At 38.9% G+C, this 7,500-nt stretch overlaps 1 protein-coding gene across 1 annotated transcript in view; it reads right to left on the bottom strand.

Moving 5' to 3' along the window:
• LOC135531559 (trinucleotide repeat-containing gene 6A protein-like) overlaps positions 1–7,500 on the bottom strand; it is a gene marked incomplete at its 5' end in the record, with an annotated part of 44,282 nt that overhangs the window by 14,544 nt on the left and 22,238 nt on the right.

Raw genomic sequence — 7,500 nt, 5'->3', positions numbered from 1 at the left:
TTGTAGTTTCTCTGATGTAGTGTAAATATATATATAGATAGAGGACATATAAAACGAATGTTATATATATATATATATATACACACACTACATCACACATAATGTAATATATACAATATATATATATATATATATATATACACACACACAAAACAAATGTAATATATAATATATATAAAACTAATGTAATGTATAATATATATATATATAACTAATATATAATATATATATATAAACCTAATGTAATATATATTATATATATAAAACTAATGCAATATATATTATATATATATTTACATTTAAGTCATTTAGCAGACGCTCTTATCCAGAGCGACTTACAAATCTCATAAGCAGACACTTCATAAACAGCATCTTTTAATTATGGGAGACAAAAATACACACATCCTTATGTTTAAGAACATGCAAATTTAAAGATACAAAAAAAAAAAAAAATCACCGCTTCATGCACCACAGTCAAATGAAGAGTGGAGCGCTGGGGGGGGGGGGGTGAGTGAGACCCAGGGAGAGTGGGACCCTCTAGAAGGAAAGGGTTAGTGTGGTAGACGTCTAAGGTGATGGGGGTAGAAGGCAAGGTGGAGAAGGTGGGTTGAAGTAGCGGGGGAGGTGGCGGGTGTAAGTCCGCCAAGGGTTCCCTCTTTTACCTCCAAAGGGCCCGTATGAAAACATTAGTTTTGTTTATGGATGTGCTCGCTTTGTCCTTCACACGGCCTCCAAGGCTGAGAGTGAGAGTTACATGATCTACCTTGGGCAGAAATAGGAAATGTGTCTGTGCACACCAGCTGTTGCTTAAGTCTCTCAGGCTGTAAGAGGCCCTCTGCCTTCCCTGGCACAGCCAAATAAAGAGCCAAAGAATTAAGTGTGTGTGTGTGCACTAGCCTCTCAGAGCCTATATTCCAGTTTCCTTCACCTTTCAAGGTAGCTAGAGGACATGGTGGGGGTGGATTTCATATAGCATCAGGTCTAATGGGACGAGGCGTTCGCTCACTGAAAGAACATTTTCTCAGCACTGTATAGCGGCAGTTATTGTAGAGTCAACATTTGTCAGCGGTGAGGGTTCGGCGTAAACCTGTCTGATGTCTAAGGCGTTTTACTTTGACACATTTCCCCCAATGACTGACAGGCAGCCTCCGAGACATCCCTCTGCCTCACAAATGACAGCTTAGATTCTATATTCATCACCCAGCCGTCTCCGAAGAGGAAACATGTACACCACCGCGTGAGAGAAGGCAGAGCTGCTATTCCATTTGCCGTCGGTCTGTTGAGAGTTGAGTTGAGGGGCTCCCTAAGCAGAAACCTTTATAAGGCCATTATGGATTTCAGGAAATCAGAGGAGCTGCCAGTCTGGACAATATAAAACTAATGTAATATATATTATATATATATATATATATAAAACTAATGTAATATATATTATATATATATAAAACTAATGTAATATATATTATATATATATAAAACTAATGTAATATATAGAAAACTAATGTAATATATATATATAAATGTAACGTAATATATAATATATATATAAAACTAAAGTAATATATAAATCTAATGTAATATATAAAACTAATGTAATATATAAAACTAATGTAATATATAATATATATAAAACTAATGTAATATATAATATATATAAAACTAATGTAATATATAATATATATAAAACTAATGTCATATATAATATATATATATATTTAAAACTAATGTAATATATATATAAAACTAATGTAATACATAATATATATAAAACTAATGTAATATATAATATATATAAAACTAATGTAATATATAAAACTAATGTAATATATAATATATATAAAACTAATGTAATATATAATATATATAAAACTAATGTCATATATAATATATATATATTTAAAACTAATGTAATATATATATATAAAACTAATGTAATACATAATATATATAAAACTAATGTAATATATAATATATATAAAACTAATGTAATATATAAAACTAATGTAATATATAATATATATAAAACTAATGTAATATATATATAAAACTAATGTAATATATAATATATATATATATTTAAAACTAATGTAATATATATATATAAAACTAATGTAATACATATATATAAAACTAATGTAATACATAATATATATAAAACTAATGTAATATATATATATAAAACTAATGTAATATATATATAAAACTAATGTAATATATAATATATATATATAAAACTAATGTAATATATATATAAAACAAATGTAATATATATATATATATATATAACGTAATATATATATAAATCTAATGTAATATATAAAACTAATGTAATATATATTATATATGTAAAACTAATGTAATATATAATATATACAAAACGAATGTAATATATAATATATATATATAAAACTAATGTAATATATTTATAAAACTAACGTAATATATATAATATATATACAACTAATGTAATATAATATATAAATGTAACGTAATATATAATATATAAATATAATGTAATATATAAAAGTAATGCAATAAATAAATAAACTAATGTAACTAATGTAATGTAATGTAACTAATGTAATATAATATATAAATATATAAATGTAACGTAATATATAATATATATATAAATATAATGTAATATATAAAACTAATGTAATAAATAAATAAAACTAATGTAATATATAAATAAAACTAATGCAATATATAAAATGTATAAAAAACGAATATAATATATATAATATAAAACTAATGTAATATATAAATAAAACTAATGTAATATATAAAGAAAACTAATGTAATATATAACATGTATATAAAACTAATATAATATATATAATATAAAACTAATGTAATATATAAATAAAACTAATGTAATATATAAATAAAACTAATGTAATATATAAAGAAATCTAATGTAATATATAAATAAAACTAATGTAATATATAAAGAAATCTAATGTAATATATAAATAAAACTAATGTAATATATAAAGAAAACTAATGTAATATATAAATAAAATGATTGAAATAGATTTAAAATAATGTAATATATGAATAAAACAAATGTAATATACAATAAATAAAAACTAATGTAATATATTATATATATAAATCTAACTTAACATATAAATCTGATGTATTATATAAAACAAACTAATATAATATACACCACAGCTGAAATATGAAATGTTTAATAAGTGATGTTTAATAAGTGATGAGCAGTAAACAGTCACTACCATCATGGGACTTTTATTCTGAGTTCTTCCAACATCACACCCACATAATGCACAGTGATCAGCAGTAAACAGTCACTACCATCATGGGACTTTTATTCATCACACCCACATAATGCACAGTGATCAGCAGGAAACAGTCACTACCATCATGGGACTTTTATTCATCACACCCACATAATGCACAGTGATCAGCAGTAAACAGTCACTACCATCATGGGACTGGTCTACATAGAGGACAGTGTCCCGTCAGGTCTCTGGTCTACATAGAGGACAGTGTCCTGTCAGGTCTCTGGTCTACATAGAGGACAGTGTCCTGTCAGGTCTCTGGTCTACATAGAGGACAGTGTCCCGTCAGGTCTCTGGTCTACATAGAGGACAGTGTCCCGTCAGGTCTCTGGTCTACATAGAGGACAGTGTCCTGTCAGGTCTCTGGTCTACATAGAGGACAGTGTGTTACCTGTCAGGTCACTGGTCTACATAGAGGACAGTGTCCTGTCAGGTCTCTGGTCTACATAGAGGACAGTGTCCCGTCAGGTCTCTGGTCTACATAGAGGACAGTGTCCCGTCAGGTCTCTGGTCTACATAGAGGACAGTGTCCTGTCAGGTCTCTGGTCTACATAGAGGACAGTGTGTGTTACCTGTCAGGTCTCTGGTCTACATAGAGGACAGTGTCCCGTCAGGTCTCTGGTCTACATAGAGGACAGTGTCCTGTCAGGTCTCTGGTCTACATAGAGGACGGTGTCCTGTCAGGTCTCTGGTCTACATAGAGGACAGTGTCCCGTCAGGTCTCTGGTCTACATAGAGGACAGTGTCCCGTCAGGTCTCTGGTCTACATAGAGGACAGTGTGTTACCTGTCAGGTCTCTGGTCTACATAGAGGACAGTGTCCTGTCAGGTCTCTGGTCTACATAGAGGACAGTGTCCCGTCAGGTCTCTGGTCTACATAGAGGACAGTGTGTTACCTGTCAGGTCTCTGGTCTACATAGAGGACAGTGTCCTGTCAGGTCTCTGGTCTACATAGAGGACAGTGTCCTGTCAGGTCTCTGGTCTACATAGAGGACAGTGTGTTACCTGTCAGGTCTCTGGTCTACATAGAGGACAGTGTCCAGTCAGGTCTCTGGTCTACATAGAGGACAGTGTCCTGTCAGGTCTCTGGTCTACATAGAGGACAGTGTGTTACCTGTCAGGTCTCTGGTCTACATAGAGGACAGTGTCCTGTCAGGTCTCTGGTCTACATAGAGGACAGTGTCCTGTCAGGTCTCTGGTCTACATAGAGGACAGTGTCCCGTCAGGTCTCTGGTCTACATAGAGGACAGTGTGTTACCTGTCAGGTCTCTGGTCTACATAGAGGACAGTGTCCTGTCAGGTCTCTGGTCTACATAGAGGACAGTGTCCTGTCAGGTCTCTGGTCTACATAGAGGACAGTGTGTTACCTGTCAGGTCTCTGGTCTACATAGAGGACAGTGTCCAGTCAGGTCTCTGGTCTACATAGAGGACAGTGTCCTGTCAGGTCTCTGGTCTACATAGAGGACAGTGTGTTACCTGTCAGGTCTCTGGTCTACATAGAGGACAGTGTCCTGTCAGGTCTCTGGTCTACATAGAGGACAGTGTCCTGTCAGGTCTCTGGTCTACATAGAGGACAGTGTCCTGTCAGGTCTCTGGTCCACATAGAGGACAGTGTCCCGTCAGGTCTCTGGTCTACATAGAGGACAGTGTGTTACCTGTCAGGTCTCTGGTCTACATAGAGGACAGTGTCCTGTCAGGTCTCTGGTCTACATAGAGGACAGTGTCCTGTCAGGTCTCTGGTCTACATAGAGGACAGTGTGTTACCTGTCAGGTCTCTGGTCTACATAGAGGACAGTGTCCAGTCAGGTCTCTGGTCTACATAGAGGACAGTGTGTTACCTGTCAGGTCTCTGGTCTACATAGAGGACAGTGTCTTACCTGTCAGGTCTCTGGTCTACATAGAGGACAGTGTCCTGTCAGGTCTCTGGTCTACATAGATGACAGTGTGTTACCTGTCAGGTCTCTGGTCTACATAGAGGACAGTGTCCAGTCAGGTCTCTGGTCTACATAGAGGACAGTGTGTTACCTGTCAGGTCTCTGGTCTACATAGAGGACAGTGTGTTACCTGTCAGGTCTCTGGTCTACATAGAGGACAGTGTCCTGTCAGGTCTCTGGTCTACATAGAGGACAGTGTCCTGTCAGGTCTCTGGTCTACATAGAGGACAGTGTCCTGTCAGGTCTCTGGTCCACATAGAGGACAGTGTCCTGTCAGGTCTCTGGTCTACATAGAGGACAGTGTCCTGTCAGGTCTCTGGTCTACATAGAGGACAGTGTCCTGTCAGGTCTCTGGTCTACATAGAGGACAGTGTCCTGTCAGGTCTCTGGTCTACATAGAGGACAGTGTCCTGTCAGGTCTCTGGTCTACATAGAGGACAGTGTCCTGTCAGGTCTCTGGTCTACATAGAGGACAGTGTCCTGTCAGGTCTCTGGTCTACATAGAGGACAGTGTCCTGTCAGGTCTCTGGTCTACATAGAGGACAGTGTCCTGTCAGGTCTCTGGTCTACATAGAGGACAGTGTCCTGTCAGGTCTCTGGTCTACATAGAGGACAGTGTCCTGTCAGGTCTCTGGTCTACATAGAGGACAGTGTGTGTCCTGTCAGGTCTCTGGTCTACATAGAGGACAGTGTGTTACCTGTCAGGTCTCTGGTCTACATAGAGGACAGTGTCCTGTCAGGTCTCTGGTCTACATAGAGGACAGTGTGTGTCCTGTCAGGTCTCTGGTCTACATAGAGGACAGTGTGTTACCTGTCAGGTCTCTGGTCTACATAGAGGACAGTGTGTGTCCTGTCAGGTCTCTGGTCTACATAGAGGACAGTGTGTTACCTGTCAGGTCTCTGGTCTACATAGAGGACAGTGTCCTGTCAGGTCTCTGGTCTACATAGAGGACAGTGTGTTACCTGTCAGGTCTCTGGTCTACATAGAGGACAGTGTCCTGTCAGGTCTCTGGTCTACATAGAGGACAGTGTGTTACCTGTCAGGTCTCTGGTCTACATAGAGGACAGTGTGTTACCTGTCAGGTCTCTGGTCTACATAGAGGACAGTGTGTTACCTGTCAGGTCTCTGGTCTACATAGAGGACAGTGTGTTACCTGTCAGGTCTCTGGTCTACATAGAGGACAGTGTGTTACCTGTCAGGTCTCTGGTCTACATAGAGGACAGTGTGTTACCTGTCAGGTCTCTGGTCTACATAGAGGACAGTGTGTTACCTGTCAGGTCTCTGGTCTACATAGAGGACAGTGTCCTGTCAGGTCTCTGGTCTACATAGAGGACAGTGTCCTGTCAGGTCTCTGGTCTACATAGAGGACAGTGTCCTGTCAGGTCTCTGGTCTACATAGAGGACAGTGTCCTGTCAGGTCTCTGGTCTACATAGAGGACAGTGTCCAGTCAGGTCTCTGGTCTACATAGAGGACAGTGTCCTGTCAGGTCTCTGGTCTACATAGAGGACAGTGTGTTACCTGTCAGGTCTCTGGTCTACATAGAGGACAGTGTCCCGTCAGGTCTCTGGTCCACATAGAGGACAGTGTCCTGTCAGGTCTCTGGTCTACATAGAGGACAGTGTCCCGTCAGGTCTCTGGTCTACATAGAGGACAGTGTCCCGTCAGGTCTCTGGTCTACATAGAGGACAGTGTCCCGTCAGGTCTCTGGTCTACATAGAGGACAGTGTCCCGTCAGGTCTCTGGTCTACATAGAGGACAGTGTCCCGTCAGGTCTCTGGTCTACATAGAGGACAGTGTCCTGTCAGGTCTCTGGTCTACATAGAGGACAGTGTCCCGTCAGGTCTCTGGTCTACATAGAGGACAGTGTCCCGTCAGGTCTCTGGTCTACATAGAGGACAGTGTCCCGTCAGGTCTCTGGTCTACATAGAGGACAGTGTCCTGTCAGGTCTCTGGTCTACATAGAGGACAGTGTCCCGTCAGGTCTCTGGTCTACATAGAGGACAGTGTCCTGTCAGGTCTCTGGTCTACATAGAGGACAGTGTCCTGTCAGGTCTCTGGTCTACATAGAGGACAGTGTCCCGTCAGGTCTCTGGTCTACATAGAGGACAGTGTCCTGTCAGGTCTCTGGTCTACATAGAGGACAGTGTCCCGTCAGGTCTCTGGTCTACATAGAGGACAGTGTGTTACCTGTCAGGTCTCTGGTCTACATAGAGGACAGTGTCCTGTCAGGTCTCTGGTCTCCATAGAGGACAGTGTC

This window comes from Oncorhynchus masou, unplaced genomic scaffold (genome assembly GCF_036934945.1).
Source record: "Oncorhynchus masou masou isolate Uvic2021 unplaced genomic scaffold, UVic_Omas_1.1 unplaced_scaffold_1644, whole genome shotgun sequence".
In the NCBI taxonomy this organism is placed as follows: Eukaryota; Metazoa; Chordata; class Actinopteri; order Salmoniformes; family Salmonidae; genus Oncorhynchus; species Oncorhynchus masou.
The sequence above is the reverse complement of the archived record's forward strand: the minus strand, read 5'-3'. Positions and strand labels throughout refer to the sequence as shown.